Raw genomic sequence first — 18,944 nt, 5'->3', positions numbered from 1 at the left:
TAAAGTACAGGATCGGTATTGGAATAACCCCCCCACCCCTTGTTGGAATGTAAGCGTAAAAAAAAAAACAGCATGTTGGACAGACTGGTTACAAGTTAAAGACAAAAAGAATATTAAAAATGTTTTAAAGAATATTAAAAAAGGATGAAGCATAATTTATCAGCGCCCTTTTTTGAAATTCTGAAAGGGGTTAAAAGTGATGCGGATACAAAGTCAAGCAACATTGGAGAGAAGGGGACGTTATTAATGCCCTGTCCTGTAAAGAAATGGTTGATAGATAGATAGATACAGTAGATAGATAAAAAAAAAAACTCCCCGGCACTCCCAAAGATGTAAATCAAAAGTGCTGTTCTTTAATCACTAAAGCAACGTTTCGGTCCTCTTACTGGGACTTTTCTCAAGCAGTGATACAACATAATGGTGCTACATACATACATATAGGCCCCACAGGGTAATTGATCATAATACAACATTGAAAAAAATAACATGATTCCATCAGTAATATAATCCCATAGATCCAACTTAGGGTCCATTCAGACGTCCGTAGTATTTTGCAGTCCGCACATCGCCGGCACTTAATAGAGGATTCCTATTCAATGGGGTCAATGCTGGTTAATGTTCATATTTGTTTTTGCACACAGATGTCTAATATTTATTATTGACACTAATTAAGTCACTTACATAAAAAAGGTATGAAATATATATGAATTTATGCATTATTTTTTATGAATTAATATGCACATTGTACAGTCGTGGCCAAAAGTTTTGAGAATGACACAAATATTAGTTTTCACAAAGTTTGCTGCTAAACTGCTTTTAGATCTTTGTTTCAGTTGTTTCTGTGATGTAGTGAAATATAATTACACGCACTTCATAAGTTTCAAAGGCTTTTATCGACAATTACATGACATTTATGCAAAGAGTCAGTATTTGCAGTGTCGGCCCTTCTTTTTCAGGACCTCTGCAGTCCGACTGGGCATGCTCTCAATCAACTTCTGGGCCAATTCCTGACTGATAGCAACCCATTCTTTCATAATCACTTCTTGGAGTTTGTCAGAATTAGTGGGTTTTTGTTTGTCCACCCGCCTCTTGAGGATTGACCACAAGTTCTCAATGGGATTAAGATCTGGGGAGTTTCCAGGCCATGGACCCAAAGTGTCAACGTTTTGGTCCCCGAGCCACTTGGTTATCACTTTTGCCTTATGGCACGGTGCTCCATCGTGCTGGAAAATACATTGTTCTTCACCAAACTGTTGTTGGATTATTGGAAGAAGTTGCTGTTGAAAGGTGTTTTGGTGTCATTCTTTATTCATGGCTGTGTTTTTGGGCAAAATTGTGAGTGAGCCCACTCCCTTGGATGAGAAGCAACCCCACACATGAATGGTCTCAGGATGCTTTACTGTTGGCATGACACAGGACTGATGGTAGCGCTAACCTTTTCTTCTCCGGACAAGCCTTTTTCCAGATGCCCCAAACAATCGGAAAGAGGCTTCATCGGAGAATATGACTTTGCCCCAGTCCTCAGCAGTCCATTCACCATACTTTCTGCAGAAGATCAATCTGTCCCTGATGTTTTTTTTGGAGAGAAGTGGCTTCTTTGCTGCCCTTCTTGACACCAGTCCATCTTCCAAAAGTCTTCGCCTCACTGTGCGTGCAGATGCGCTCACACCTGCCTGCTGCCATTCCTGAGCAAGCTCTGCACTGGTGGCACTCCAATCCCGCAGCTGAATCCTCTTTAGGAGACGATCCTGGCGCTTGCTGGACTTTCTTGGACGCCCTGAAGCCTTCTTAACAAGAATTGAACTTCTTTCCTTGAAGTTCTTGATGATCCTATAAATTGTTGATTGAGGTGCAATCTTAGTAGCCACAATATCCTTGCCTGTGAAGCCATTTTTATGCAACGCAATGATGGCTGCACGCGTTTCTTTGCAGGTCACCATGGTTAACAATGGAAGAACAATGATTTCAAGCATCACCCTCCTTTTAACATGTCAAGTCTGCCATTTTAACCCAATCAGCCTGACATAATGATCTCCAGCCTTGTGCTCGTCAACATTCTCACCTGAGTTAACAAGACGATTACTGAAATGATCTCAGCAGGTCCTTTATTGACAGCAATGAAATGCAGTGGAAAGTTTTTTTTTGGGATTAAGTTAATTTTCATGGCAAAGAAGGACTATGCAATTCATCTGATCACTCTTCATAACATTCTGGAGTATATGCAAATTGCTATTATAAAAACTTTCCAATTTCCAATATTTATGTAATTCTCAAAACTTTTGGCCATGACTGTACACGATCATGTTTAGTTGGATTTATGGAATTATATTACTGATGGAATCATGTTATTTTTTTAAATGTTGTATTATGATCAATTACCCTGTGGGGCCTATATATGTATATAGCACCATTATGTTGTATCACTGCTTGAGAAAAGTCCCAGTAAGAGGACCGAAACGTCGCTTTGGTAATTAAAGAACACTTCATTTGATTCACAACCTTGGGAGTGCTATGGAATTTCTTTATACTTGGATGAACAATCACTTCCGTAGCCACTGGCACACCACTACTGAATCTATATCGCGGTGCTGCTCATATTAAATTTTTATCTAGATAGATAGATAGGAGATAGATAGATAGATAGATAGATAGGAGATAGATAGATAGATAGATAGATAGATAGACTGAACAAAAATATAAACACAACACTTTCGGTTTTGCTCCCATTTTGCATGAGCTGAACTCAAAGATCTGAAACATTTTCTACATACACAAAAGACCCATTACTCTCAAATATTGTTCACAAATCTGTCTAAATCTGTGTTAGTGAGCACTTCATCTTTACCGAAATAATCCATCCCACCTCATAGGTGTGGAATATCAAGGTGCTGATTAGAAAGCATGAATATTGCACAGGTGTGCCTTAGGCCCCTTTCACACGGGCGAGTATTCCGCGCGGGTGCAATGCGTGAAGTGAACGCATTGCACCCGCACTGAATCCCGACCCATTCATTTCTATGGGGCTGTGCACATGAGCTGTGATTTTCAGGCATCACTTGTGCGTTGCGTGAAAACCGCAGCATGCTCTATATTCTGCGTTTTTCACGCAACGCAGGCCCCATAGAAGTGAATGGGGCCACGTGAAAATTGAAAGCATCCGCAAGCAAGTGCGGATGCGGTGCGATTTTCACGCATGGTTACTAGGTGACGATCGGGCTGGGGACCCGATCTGTATTATTTTCCCTTATAACATGGTTATAAGGGAAAATAATAGCATTCTGAAAACAGAATGCAAAGTAAAATAGTGATGGATGGGGTAAAAAAATAAATAAATTAACTCACCGAGTCCACTTGATCGCGTAGGTCTTCTTCTGTAATGTTGAGCTGCCGGCTAAGGACCTGTGGTGACGTCACATCACATGATCCAATCACATGGACCATGATTGTGATTGGACCATGTGATGAGCACAGTGACGTCATCAAAGGTCCTATTCCTGTGCACAGCAAAGAAGAAGACAGAAGAGATGCCTACTGCGCGATCAAGTGGATTAAGGTGAGTTAAATTATTATTATTATTTTTTAACCCCTCCAGCCCTATTTTACTAAACATTCTGTATAAAGAATGCTATTATTTTCCCTTATAACCATGTTATAAGGGAAAATAATACAATCTACAGAACACCTAACCCAAACCACTCACGCGGAAAAATCACGCATTTTCCCGCAACGCACCCGCATCTTATCCGGGCAAAAAACATGACGCCCGTGTGAAAGAGGCCTTAGACTTCCCACAGTAAAAGGTCACTCTGAAATGTGCAGTTTGATCACACAGCACAATGCCATAGATGTCGCAACGTTTGAGGGAGTGTGCAATTGGCATGCTGACTGCATGAATATCTACAAGAGCTGTTGCCCCTTGCAATGAATGTTCATTTCTCTACCATAAGCAGTCGCCAAAGGCGTTTCAGAGAATTTGGCAGTGCATCCAACTGGCCTCACAACCACAGACCACTTGTGACCACATCAGCCCAGGACCTCCACATCCAGCATGTTCACCTCCATGATTGTCTGAGACCAGCCACCCGGACAGCTGCAGCAACAATCGGTTTGCATAACCAAAGAATTTCTGCACAAATTGTCAGAAACCGTCTCAGGGAAGCTCATCTGCATGCTTGTCGTTCTCATCGGGGTCTGGACCTGAAGCAGTTCGTTGTCATAACCGACTTGAGTGGGCAAATGCTCACACTCGATGGCGTCTGGCACATTGGAGAGGCGTTCTGTTCACGGATGAGTCCTGGTTTTCACTGTTCAGGGCATATGGCAGACAGCGTGTGTGGCGTCGTGTGGGTGAGCGGTTTGCTGAAGTCAACGTTGTGGATCGAGTGGCCCATGGTGGCGGTGGGGTTATGGTATGGGCAGGCGTATGTTATGGACAACGAACACAGGTGCATTTGATTGATGGCATTTTGAATGCACAGAGATACCGTGACGAGATCCTGAGGCCCATTGTTGTCCCATTCATCCACGACCATCACCTCATGTTGCAGCATGATAATGCACGGCCCCATATTGCAAGGATCTGTACACAAGTCCTGGAAGCTGAAAACATCCCAGGTCTTGCATGGCCAGCATACTCACCGGACATGTCACCCATTGAGCATGTTTGGGATGCTCTGGATTTGCGGATACGACAGCGTGTTCCAGTTCCTGCCAATATTCTGCAACTTCGCACAGCTATTGAAGTGGACCAACATTCCAAAGGCCACAATCAACAACCTGATCAACTCTGTGTTGCACTGCGTGAGGCAAATGGTGGCCACACCAGATACTGACAGATTTTATGACCTCCCCCCCAGTAAGGCAAAACTGTGCACATTTCAGAGTGGCCTTTTATTGTGGGCAGTCTAAGGCACACCTGTGCAATATTCATGCTGTCTAATCAGCACCTTGATATGCCACACCTATGAGGTGGGATGGATTATCTCGGCAAAGGAGAAGTGCTCACTAACACAGATTTAGACAGATTTGTGAACAATATTTGAGAGTAATGGGTCTTTTGTGTATGTAGAAAATGTTTCAGATCTTTGAGTTCAGCTCATGCAAAATGGGAGCAAAACCGAAAGTGTTCCGTTTATATTTTTGTTCAGTGTAGATAGATAGATAGGAGATAGACAGATAGATGAGATAGATAGATATGTGATAGATAGATAGATAGATAGTAGTGTTGATAGAGCATGCTCGGCCGAACAGCAGTTCGGCTAGAGCATCGAGATGTTCGGCACATCGCGGTGTTCGGCTGAATACCACGTGTGCTCGAGCTCAATGCTCGAGTCTCCTCCCTGCACGTTTGTTGGCTGCTATGCAGGGAGAGCTGTGCTGTAGAAGGGACAGATAGTGTAGGGAATTACATTTTTTTTTTTTGTTAGGCAGGGTTGGTGTTAGAGACCCAAAAGTCCTTTTAAGGACTATTGTGTGTGGCAGCAATATATATTTTTAGTGCAACCTGCGCTAAATAGCTTGCAATTGTTTGGCCGCTGCAGACAGCGACATTATCTGAGCTAAATCTCCTGTGTAATGTGTGCATAGCCTAAAAATATCTGTGAGATCCAGTGTACTTTTTTCATAGACGGTTTCTGCTGCGGAACAGTTACATTACCTGCGCTACATCTCCTGTATAACGTATGAGCATCCTAAAAATATCCGTGACATCCAGTGTACTTTTTCTGTAGATGGCGTCCGCTGTGGACAGTTACATTACCTGCGCTACATCTCCTGTATAACGTTTGCGCATTCTAAAAATATCTGTGACATCCAGTGTACCTTTTCCGTAGACGCTGCGGACAGTGACATTACCTGCGCTACATCTCCTGTATAACGTTTCAGCACCCCAAACATCTGTGACATTGACTGTAATTTTTTCTTAGCCGCTGGTGTCAGCAGCGCCATTACCTGCGCTATCTCTCCTGTATAACGTTTCCGCATCCCAAATATCAGTGACATTGACTGCAATTCTTTCTTAGCCGCTGGTGACAGCAGCGACAATACCTGCGCTACATCTCCTGTATAACATTTCCACATCCCAAATAGCTGTGACATTCCCTGTAATTTTTTATTAGGCGCTGGTGACATCTGCAATGAGCCGGAAACTGGGTCACTGGGGCTGCCATGCAGTGGGTCCGATTTAGGTGTAACTAAGTTCGTGACGCCAGTTGCAGCTTGCGCAGGTACTGTAAAAGGGCCCTTTAAGATGTTATGAGCACACGTACTAGGTGAGGAATGCCAGAGGGGGATATTGTCTCTGTATTGTGTCAACGGTGTCTCCTACCTTAGTACGGCTGGACTCCTGTATCCTGGCTCGCATACAACAAATTGAGTGTTGTAAATAGGAGTAATGGAGGAATGATGGAATTCCACACAGAGAATAGGGTCCAACTTGTCTTTACTTGATGTTATCTTATGCAGCTCTAGATCCATACAATTATACAGCAATAATTTAGGGTCCCAGCAGGTATTGGCAATATGTGGCAGGAATTATATATATATTCTGCATCTGAACATACGCCTTTAAGAATCTGGCAGGTATCTGTCTTCTGCTCTGTCTTGGGTTCTGCTTAGTATGGGCCTGACTAGCTATGGAGGTATTTATCTTCTCCTTGTATTCTGGAATCTGTTACTTACAGGACTGCTCGCAGGGAATGGTGATTTCGTCCTGGAGATCTAGAAGTTCTGAAGTTTGCTGCTTTCTTTGTCATCCAGCTGAGGTAAGGAACTCAGGCTGGGAAGGTTGCTTTGGGCCTAGCAAAGGCCTGAATCCTTGGTTGGGATCCCTGTTTCTGGGAGCTCCTATTCACACAGCCTACCCCAACAGGGGGTGGCTGGTACACACACTCTAAAACTTTCTGTCCTCCCTCTAAAGTAAGAGTGGGAACATTCCACTCCTCCTCACATGGGGGAAGCTAGCCTGGAATGGTATATTCCAGTCTAGGTATACTAACTGGCCTTATTCTGTCTACATATTGCTGCCACCTGCTGGTGCACATTTAGAATTACAGCAAATATATAAAATACAGACATAGACATGGCAATGCACATTGAGATTACATAGGATATTAACACATTCACATCTTAACATAATGAAGCTGGGTGAAGAGAGTTTAGTGACATACTCTGGGATGTTGCACATCTCCTGTATAACGTTTGCACATCCTAAATATCAGTGACATTCAGTTTAATTTATTTGCGCATACACTTACAAAACCTGCGCTACTGTACGTGTGACATACTTGCAAGCATATATACCATTTAATATGCTGAAGGCGAGCAGTAAGGGACGGGGAAGTGGCCGTGCTGCTGATGGTGCACGCAGAGCCCGTGGCCCTGGGCGCAGTGAAACTGTGCCTGCTGCCAGAGCACAAGAAACACACTCATCCGCGATACCTAGCTTCATGTCCCAGTTTGCAGGGCGGCGCAGGCAAAGTCAGACCAGTGCGACCAGGTGGTTGGTTGTATTGCAGCAGATAATGCTTCCAGTCGGTTAAGCACCACCCTGTCTTCCACAAAGTCCAGTCTCAGTAGCCAAGTGTCTGGTCAACAGAATCCTCACCCTGATCCTCCTTCTTCCCACCATGGAGAGTCTTGCCAAACAAGTGATTTCACACTCGGATATTCCGAGGAGCTCTTTTCATCGCCATTCCTTGATTTGGCCCTCTCGCCAAGCCCGCTTGAAGAGGGACATGAGGCACTTGTGCACTGGTTCACAAACTCTTGAGCATCCACAGTCAGAAAAAGATGACGGTGGGGAACGGCAATTCGTGTTTCACAAGGTGGATGATAATGATGAGACACAGTTGCCAATAAGTCAACTGCAATTAGTGTCTCAAGAGGTTCATGATCAGGATAAGACACAGTTGTCAATAAGTGAGGTTCTTGTTAGGTCAACAAGTCAGGAGGATGCCCAGAGTGAGGAAGTGGAAGAGGAGGTGGTGGACGATGAAATCACTGACCCAAACTGGGAAGGTAACAAGCCGAGCGAGGACAGCAGTTCAGAGGGGGAGGGATCTGCAGCACCGCAACAGGCTGGAAAAGGCAGTGGGGTGGCCAAAGGGAGAAGGCGGGCCACACCAAAAATGCCCGCAACTGTTCCCAGGAGAACCCCTTTGCAGGAATCTCCCTTGCCAAGGGGTAGGGGTCTGGTGCTTTTTTGAGGAAAGTGCGGACGAATTGTCACTTGCAACCTGTGCCGTACCAAAATGAACAGGAGCGTGAACACTAGCAACCTCACCACCACCAGCATGACCCGCGACATGGCATCAAAGCACACTAATAGGTGGGCCGAACACCTGGGTCCACAATCAGTGTCTCCGAGTCACACCACCTCCTCTTCCCCTGTGTTATGTGCCTCCCGCCCTGCACCTGGACCTTAGAGAGCACCATCAGCTAGCACATCCACTTCTGTGTCCCAGCGCAGCGTACAGTTGTCCATACCCCAGGCCTTTGAACCAAAGGGCAAATACCCAGCCACCCACCCACAGACCATAGCCCTAAATGCGCACCTTTTCATATTGCTGGTTCTGGAAATGTTCTTACAGTAGGTGCTTCTGATGACATCATATGTTTTTCCTCGTCTTCCACTCTCCAAAGTTTCAGGAATAGGCCCAGGTGCCATACTGATTTAAATACCTTCCTAAAGTCCACAAAACAGGCATAGATCTTTCCATGATTTGTATTGTGGACGTTGCACTTGATGAGGATGCGCAGGGTGTAGATGAGGTTGTGGTGTGGTGGTCTGATGTGGCTCTTGATAAGGCTGTGCAAGATGTACATGTTGTCCATGGTGCAGTGGTTTGACATTAGGCTTGCTTGGCTTTTGCCAAGGACGTGCTGGGTGAGGAAGCTGAGGATTCTCTTATTCAGGATGGTGTTGAACAGTTTTCCCAAGTTGCTTGCCAGATATTCCTCAGTAGTTGACTGGGTTGTACCTGTCTCCACTCTTCTGTATGGGGTTTATGAGTAGAGTTGAGCATCTAAGTACCGCATGTGCTCGAGCGCAATGCTCGAGTCTCCTTCCAGCACGTTTCGCGGCTGCTAAGCAGCCAATAAACATGCAGGTAAGTACTGCCCTCATTGTAATGCCAGTAGCCATGTTGGCTACTGGCATTACAGTGATTGGCTGGCCCGAAGTCAGGAAGAACTGAGAATAGGAAGGGACAGACAGTGTAGGGAGTGTAATTGAATTTAAATTTTCTACAAAAGCGTTTCATAGACCCAAAAGTCCTTGTAAGGACTATTGTGTGTGAAGGCAGCAATATATGTTTGTATCGCAACCTGCGCTAAATTGCTCAGTGTTAGGGAGAGCTGTGCATAGGAATGGACAGACAGTGTAGGGAGTGTAATAGGAAGATTTTTATACTAAAAACTTTTCAGAGACCCAAAAGTACTTTTAAGGACTATTGTGTGTGACAGCAGCAATATATATTTTTAGCGCATCCTGCGCAAAATACCATGTAGTAGGCTGCTGTGGACAGTTAAATTATTCGCTCCACATCTCCTGTGTATATTGTGCACATCCCTAAAATATCAGTAACATCCAGTGCACTTTTTTCATAGACGTTGTCCGTTGCGGACAGTTAAATTATCCGTGCCACATTTCCTGTTTAAATTGTGTGCATCCCTAAAATATCAGTGACATCCAGTGAACTTTTTCTGTAGACGGTGTCCGCTGTGGACAGTTATATTATCCGCTCCGCATCTTTTGTTTAAATGCGCATCCCTAAAATTTTAGTGACATGCAGTGCACTTTTTCCGTAGACGGTGTTTCCTGCAGACAGTTAAATTATCCGCGCCACATCTCCTGTTTAAAGTGTACGCATCCCTAAAGTATCAGTGACATCCAGTGCACTTTTTCCGTAGACAGTGTCCCCTGCGTACAGTTAAATTATCCACGCCACATCTCCTGTTTAAAGTGTGCGCATCCCTAAAGTATTAGTGACATCCATTCCAGAGCACTTTTTTCGTAGACGGTGTCTGCTGAGGACAGTTAAATTATCTGTGCCACATCTCCTGTTTAAAGTGTGCGCATCCCTAAAAGATGAGTGACATCCAGAGCACTTTTTCCGTAGACGGTGAACCGCTGCGGACAGTTAAATTATCCACGCCACATCTCCTGTTTAAAGCATGTGCATCCCTAAAATATTAGTGACATCCAGTGCACTTTTTCTGTAGAGGGTGTCCGCTGAGGACAGTTAAATTATCCGTGCCACATCTCCTGCTTAAAGTGTGTGCATCCCTAAAATATCAGTGACATCCAGTGCACTTTTTCCATAGACGGTGTCCGCTGTGGATAGTTAAATTATCCACGCCACATCTCCCGTTTAAAGTGTGTGCATCCCTAAAATATCAGTGAAATCCATTCCAGAGCACTTTTTCCGTAGACAGTGTCCCCTGCGGACAGTTAAATTATCTGTGCCACATCTCCTGTTTAAAGTGTGCGCATCCCTAAAATATCAGTGACATCCAGTGCACTTTTTCCGTAGATGGTGTCCCCTGCGGACAATTAAATTTTCCAAGCCACATCTCCTGTTTAAAGTGTGCGCATCCCTAAAATATCAGTGACATCCAGAGCACTTTTTCCATAGACGATGTCCGCTGTGGACAGTTAAATTATCCGCGCCACATCTCCTGTTTAAAATGTGCGCATCCCTAAAATATTAGTGACATCCATTCCAGAGCACTTTTTCCGTAGACGGTGTCCGCTGCGGACAGTTAAATTATCCACGCCACATCTCCTGTTTAAAGCATGTGCATCCCTAAAATATTAGTGACATCCAGTGCACTTTTTGTGTAGAGGGTGTCCCCTGCCGACAGTTAAATTATCCGCGCCACATCTCCTGTTTAAAGTGTGCGCATCCCTAAAATATCAGTCACATCCATTCCAGAGCACTTTTTCCGTAGACGGTGTCCGCTGCGGGCAGTTAAATTATCCGCTCCACATCTCCTTTTTAAATTGTGCACATCCCTAAAATATCAGTGACATCCAGTGCACTTTTTCCGTAGACACTGCAAACTGTGACCTTACCTGTCGTACCTGTCCTGTATAATGTTTCCTCATCACAAATACCTTTGTAAATTTTTTTGCACATACACTTCCAAATCCTACGCTACTGTACGTGTGACATACTTTCAAGCATATATCACATTTAAAATGAAGAAGACGAGCAGTAAGGAATGGGGAAGTGGCCGTGATGCTGACGGTGCACGCAAAGGACTGGGCCCTGGGCGCGGTGACACTGTGCCTGCTGCCAGAGCACAAGAAAAACAATCATCCAAGATACCTAACTTATGTCCCAGTTTGCAGGGCGGCGCAGTAGACCACTCTTGAAGTCAGACCAGTGCGACCAGGTGGTCGGTTGGATCGCAGCAGATAATGCTTCTAGTCGGTTAACCACCACCCTGTCTTCCACCAAGTCTAGTCTCAGTAGCCAGGAGTCTGGTAAACACAATCCTTACCCTGATCCTCCTTCCTCCCATCGTTTACAGTCTGACCAAACAAGTAATCCCACACTCGGATATTCCAAGGACCTTTTCTCATCGCAATTACTTGATTTGGCCCTCTCACCAAGCACGCTTGAAGAGGGACATGAGATCTTGTGCCCTGATTCCCAACCTCTTGAGCATCCCCAGTCACATGACGGTGGGGAATGGCAATTAGTGTTTAATGAGGTGCATGATGATGAGACACAGTTGCCAATGAGTCAACCGCAATTACTCAAGAGGTTGATTAGGAGGAGCAGACACAGTTGTCAATCACTGATGTTGTGGTTAGTTCAACAAATCAGGAGGATGATCAGAGTGAGGAAGTGGAAGCGGAGGTGCTGGATGATGAGGTCACTGACCCAACCTGGGAAGGTGGGAAGCAGAGCGAGGACAGCAGTACAGAGGGGGAGGGATCTGCAGCATCGCAACAGGCTGGAAGAGGCAGTGGGGTGCCAAAAGGGAGAAGGCGGGCCACACCAAACAGGCCTGCAACTGTTCCACGGAGCAACCCCTTGTGGAAATCTACCTTGCCAAGGGGTAGATGTTCCTCAATATAGCGCTTTTTTTGAGGAAACTGCGGATGACAAAAGAATAGTAGTTTGCAGCCTGTGCCTAACGAAAATGAGCCCGGCGTGAACACTAGCAACCTCACCACCACCAGCATGATCTGCCACATGGCATCCAAGCACCGGAATAAGTGGGGAGAACGTCTGGGTCCACAATCTGTGACTGCGGGTCACACCACTGCCTCCTCTTCCCCTGTGTTTTACGTGCTGGCCAATCTCCTATCGAAGGCGCAGGCCCGGATGCCTCCTGCCCTGCAGCTGGACCTTCGCAAGCACCATCAGCGACCACATCCACTTCCATGTCCCAGCGCAGCGCAGCGAACAAATGTCCTTACCCCAGGCATTTAAACGCAAGCGCAAATACCCAGCCACCCACCCACAGGCCATAGCACTAAATTCGTAACTTTCCAAATTACTGGCCTTGGAAATGTTGGCATTTAGGCTTGTGGACACTGAAGCCTTCCGCAGCCTGATGTCTGGGAAGGTCCACTTAACCACGGACAAATGGACAAGTGCATTCGGCCAGGGACAATACCAGTGGCGTAGGGATCGCCATAGCAACCATAGCAGTGGCTATGGGGCCCTACGCCACTGGGGGCCCGTCCGGACCGCATAATTATTATTATTATTTTTTTTTAATTAATACACTCACACTCACAGGCAGCCAGGCCCGACCGCCCGCCCAGTGTAGTGGGCGGGGCGTGGGCGGTCCGCGGCTCGGGCCTGGCTGGGGCCCTGGGGGAAGTAGGCTGTAGCACTGCCGGCTGCCGCACAACTTAAGGAGTGTCTGGAGTCCTGGAGAACATGAGGTAGGCGGACGCGGTGGAGGGGGCCAGAATGGGGGCGTAGCGGAGGCGGAGCCACGAGCCAGGCTGGCACCAGCGCCGCAGACTGCAGTGCAGGAAAGGAATGAATTTCCTCCGGCTCCGCCTCCTACTAACTAGAGGGACTGGGTGGGAGGACTCAGGAGGCGGACTCAGGCGGTGGAGGGGGCGGGGCGAGCCCGGGGGGGGGGGTACCTGCTGTGGAGGGAGTGGGATTAGGACTATGGAGTGAGTGGTCCCGCCGGCCGCACTGGCGCCAGTCAGAGGCGCTATCTAAATCTGATATACTGCTGACTGAGTGACTGCCCAAAACCAGTCTGAGGGCCAGAGAGGAACCGGCTCACAGTCAGTCACTCCTCCATTCCTGTCCTCAGTGGAGTCAGTGCCTGGTCTCTCCAGTCCAGTGACAGTCCTGCCGTGTGTGTGCCGTTGGTCGTGCCACTCCAGTCTGTGCGACTACAGTCAGTGACTCTAAAAGTAAGTGATGCATCATGCATGTGAATATGTGATTCATTTGAATTTAAAGGGAACCTGTCACCATGATTTTGTGCATAGAGCTGGGGACATGGGCTGCTAGATGGCCGCTAGCACATCTGCAATACCCAGTCCCCACAGCTCTCTGTGCTTTTAATGTGTTAAAAAACAGTTTTGATCCATATGCAAATGAACCTGATATGAGTCCTGTGTCCAGAGATGAGTCCAGCGGAAAGGAGCCCAGCACCGCCCCGCGTCCTCCGAATCTCCTCCTTGCTGGCTGACGTCACAGAGCTGGAGCGCCGAAATCTCGCGATGCGAGCACAGGGAGTGAACATGATGCCAACACTGCACATGCGCTAGCTCGCGCATCGCGAGATTTCGGCGCTCCAGCTCTGTGACGTCAGCCAGCAAGGAGGAGATTCGGAGGACGCGGGGCGGTGCTGGGCTCCTTTCCGCTGGACTCATCTCTGGACACAGGACTCATATCAGGTTCATTTGCATATTGATCAAAACTGTTTTTTAACACATTAAAAGCACAGAGAGCTGTGGGGACTGGGTATTGCAGATGTGCTAGCGGCCATCTAGCAGCCCATGTCCCCAGCTCTATGCACAAAATCCTGGTGACAGGTTCCCTTTAAGGAAGTGAGATTATTGAGAATTTATGATTTCTGAGATAATCTAAATTCTTAAGTTAAAAAGAGCTGCCTGCAGACTCAGAGTGGGGCCCAAGAGAAGCCATTGCAGGTCTGCAGGCAGAATTCAGATGATCAGACTCTCACTAATTACAGCACACGCCCTGCGCCCTGGCCTGTAGTGTCCACCATCAGACAGGGGAGGGAAGAAACCCTGTGGCCCCCAACACATTGGGGGGCACACTGACACTCTAGTTCTGGGGTTTCTTTTCTTCCCTCCCCTGTCTGATGGTGGACACTACAGGCCAGGGCGCAGGGCGTGTGCTGTAATTAGTGAGAGTCTGATCATCTGAAGTTAAAAAGAGATGCCAGCAGTGATAAGGAGGGCGCCCCTTCCTTCTTTTGGGGGGCACACTCTTATATGACAGACACAGACATAAATGTACTTTTACACTTGCGGCAGGACGGATGAATTAAAAGGTTCATATACTTATTTGTTTTTCCTCTGACTTTTCTATGCTCATGGCGGTGGGAGATCTAGGATGGGTGTTTGCGTGGGAGCTCTGGAAGGGGTGGTGGGAGGCCCGATAGATATGTGGGGGGGGGGCCCATAATTTTTATTTGCTATGGGGCCCATGCATTTCTAGCTACGCCCCTGGACAATACATTTCCCTAACAGCACACTGGGTGAATGTTATGGAGGCCGGAGGCGAGTCTTACCCTGGGATGGCGCAGGTGCTACCGACGCCAGGGATTGCAGGCCCATCAGGGTTTCCGCCAGCACCTATGTTAGTGGCTCCAACCCCCACTTCTCCTCCTCCGCCTCCTCCTCCACTTCCACCTCCAAATTATCCACGTGCAGCACCAGTCAGTCATCAGTCGGTAGCTGGAAGCAGTGTAGCACTGCAGTGGGGAAGCGGCAACAGGCCATGCTGAAGCTGATATGCTAAAGGGGAAAAACAGCACACCACCGCAGAGATGTGGCAAGGGATAAGAGACCAGACTGAGCTGTGGCTCTCGCCTCTCAACCTAGAACCAGGCATGGTTGTGTCTGATAATGGCTGTAACTTGGTGGTGGCTTTGGAGCTCGGCAAGCTCAGACACATCCCATGCCTAGCTCACGTGTTCAACCTTGTGGTTCAGCGGGTTCTCAAAACCTGTCCCAATTTGCCTGAGCTACTGGTGAAGGTGCGCTGCGTGTGTGCACATTTCTGCAAGTCATCGACAGCTTCAGCCGGTCTGTCAACGTTGTAGCAGCACATGAAATTGCCAGCTCATCGGCTGTTGTGCGATGTGAGCACGCACTGGAACTCTACGTTCCACATGTTGGCCAGGCTTTGTGAGCAGCAGAGGGCAGTAGTGGAATACCAGCTGCAACATGGTCGTCGCCTTTCCAGTCAGCTTCCGCTCTTTACAAGCAAGGAGTGGGCATGGATGTCTGACCTCTATAAGGTTTTAAGAAACTTTGAGGAATCAACACAGATGGTGAGCGGCGATTAGGCATTTATCAGCGTAACCATCCCACTTCTGTGTCTACTCAAACGCTCGCTGCTCACAATTAAGGACGATGCTTTACATGTGGAAGAGGTGGAAATGGGGGAAGACATTACACAGGGTGATAGCTAGACGAGCCTCAGTTCGTCTTCTCAGCGCGAATTGGACGATGAAGAGGAGGAGGAGGAGGAGCAGGAGATGGATGCCTCCCCTATAGAGGGTAGTACCCATGAAAGTTTAATTCTATCTGTTCAGCGTGGGTGGGCAGAAGAGGAGGAAGAGGATGAGGAGATTGAGAGTGATCCTCCTAATGACGACAGCGAAGTCTTGCCTGTTGGTACTCTGGCACACATGGCTGACATCATGTTAGGCTGCCTTTCCCGCCACCTGCGAGTTATACACATTTTAGACAACACCGGTTACTGATTGTTCACCCTTCTAGACCTCTGCTACAAAGAGAACTTCTCATCTCTCATTCCTCTGGTGGAGAGGACGAGCAAAACAGTGCAATACCATAAGATCCTTGTTGAAAAATTGCTCCAAAAACTTCCAGCTGACAACGCTGGTGGCAGAGTTTGTAGTTCCTTGGACAACTGAGGAGGGGAGATGAGGGGGAACCCACAGCAGTTCTAACAGAGGCAGGGCAACACTCTCCAAAGCCTGGGACAGTTTCATGACACCCGCCAGCACCCTAACCCTGATGCACGGCCTAGTGTCACATGGAGGGAATCATTTTGGAAGATTGTGAAGGAGTACATAGTAGACCGTGTCAGCGTCCTCAATGATACATCAGTGCCTTACAACTACTGGGTGTCCAAGCTGGACACGTGGCACGAGCTGGCGCTTTACGCCTTGGAGGTGCTGGCCTACTCTGCCGCCACTGTTTTGTCTGAGCGGGTATTTAATTCTGCTGTTGGCATTATAATAGATAAGCGTATCCGCCTGTCAACTGAAAATGCTGACAGGTTGACTCTTATAAAAATGAACAAGGCCTGGATTGACCATGTCTTCTCGACTCCACCAGAGGAAAGCTGATGAACATAAAGGCACTTTAAATGTGTTGTTTATAATGTACAGAACACACTGTATTCCCATGCACCCTTTCCACCACAAACAAGGGTATATGGTTGAATCTTCCTTTTCTCCTCCTCCTCCTCCTCCTTTTCCATTATATGAACATGCTTATTCGTCACATATAATACACTCGCATATATGCCCTTCAAATATAATGTTTTACAGGGTCAGCTCACCTGCAGGCCTTTGCATATAATGTTTTAGAAGGTCAGCTCAGCTGCAGGCCCTCGCATATAATTTTTTAGAGGGTTAGCTCAGCTGTAGGGCCTTGCATATAGTTTTTTAGAGGATCAGCTCCCCAGCAGGCCCACAACTCAAATAGTTTACAGGGTCAGCTCACCTGAAGGGCCTCGCATTTAACTTTTTAGAGGGTCAGTTCACCAGCAGGCCTTCACCTAAAATCTTTTACTGGGTCAGTTCACCAGCAGGCCTGCACCTCAAATCTTTTACAGGGTCAGCTCACCAGCAGGCCCACACCTCAAATCTTTTACAGGGTCAGCTCAGCAGCAGGCCCGCAACTCAAATCTTTTACAGGGTCAGCTCACCTGAAGGCCCTCACATATAATTTTTTAGAGGGTCAGCTCACCTGCAGGCACTTGCATATAATGTTTTAAAGGGTCAGCTCACCAGCAGGCGCTCGCATATAATCTTTTACAGGGTCAGCTCACCTGCAGGCCCACACCTAAAATCTTTTACAGGGTCAGCTCACCTGCAGGCCCGCACCTAAAATTTTTTACAGGGTTAGCTCACCTGCAGGCCCTCACCTAATTATACCTAATAGGTAATATGTGCGCATGCTGCCTTACTTTGATGTGGTAGCCGTAGACCTTTCTCAGGCTCCCTCTCCGGATTCAAACACTGATTCCCCGTTACCCATAGTTACAATGGTTTGCGTTGACAATAACATCGAAAGTTGATAGGCCAGACATCCGAATGGATTGTCGCCGTCACTGTGACGTGCAATCGCCAAGAGGTTATCTAGAGTCACCAAAGCGGCAGCAGGCCCTCACCCCTAATGTTTTAGATGGTCAGATCAGCAGGCCCTTCGTCTAAATGTTTTTGAGGGTCACCAGCAGGCCATCAATCATAATTTTTCAAGGCTGCGTATGATGCCCTCCTCTATGTTTAACAAAGGGTGTATTGGAGCGCCGGTTCCTTGTAATTTTTGGCAGCCCTTTCACTTAGTGCATAGACTTTATGAGTGTAGGAGTCCCACTACCTGAACAATTATACCACAATGTGAATGAAGCCCTCCTTTATGTGATATACAGGTTGTATCGGAGTGCCTCTTCCTTGTAATTTGTGGCAGCACTTGCACTTTATATACAAGTAAATATACAGGAAAAAATGTTTCCTATCAATTTTTCCTCTAAAATCTATTTTTTCTTAGGTTTTGTGTGTATTATTGTCAGTTTGTAAAAGTGGCGTACTGTTCGGACAACATGGTTCCCAGCAGCGACCTGCGAGTCCAAGATGCATCCAAACATTCTCCCCATGCTGATCCAGAACCATTTTGGTGGTGTTCCATTAATTTCTGAAATTTTACTATGAACCAGGAACCCTCCCTTCTTTAAAGCAGGGGGTACCTGGTTTAATGCTCGGGTTCTCCCATTGACTTCCATATACTCGAGCAGCCGAACATCCCGATATGTTCGGCCCGAGCCCCCAAGCACCCAAGCACTTTGGTGCTCGATCAACACTAGTCAGCTCGGCAGGAGGCCCTCATCCACAAAAGTTTTTACATGGTTAGCTCGGCAGCAGGCCTTTGCCCACAAAAGTTTTTAGATGTCAGATCAGCAGCAGGCCCTCGCCCCTAATGTTATACAGGGTCAACAGCAGGCCCTTACTCCTAATGTTTTTGAGGGTCACCAGCAGGCCATCAATCATAATTTTTCAAGGATGTGTATGATGCCCTCCTTTATGTATAATAAAGGGTGTATTGGAGTGCCGGTTCCTTGTAATTTTTTGCAGCCCTTTCACTTAGTGCATAGGCTTTATGAGTGTAGGAGTCCCACTACCTGAACAATTGTACCACAATGTGAATGAGGCCCTCCTTTATGTGATATACAGGTTGTATCGGAGTGCCTCTTCCTTGTAATTTTTGGAGGCACTTGCACTTTATATACAAGTAAATATACAGGAAAGAATGTTTGCTAACAATTTTTCTCTAAAATTGATTTTATCTTCGGTTTTGTGCGTATTAGTGTCAGCAGCAACCTGTGAGTCCAAGATGCATCCAGACATCCTCCCCATGCTGTTCCTGAACCATTTTAGTGGTGTTTCCATCAATTTCTGACCTTTTCCTATGAACCAGACACCCTCCCTTCTTCAGAGCAGGGGGCGCC

Source organism: Bufo bufo, chromosome 1 (genome assembly GCF_905171765.1).
Source record: "Bufo bufo chromosome 1, aBufBuf1.1, whole genome shotgun sequence".
NCBI lineage: Eukaryota > Metazoa > Chordata > Amphibia > Anura > Bufonidae > Bufo > Bufo bufo.
This window is presented reverse-complemented; position numbering follows the sequence as displayed.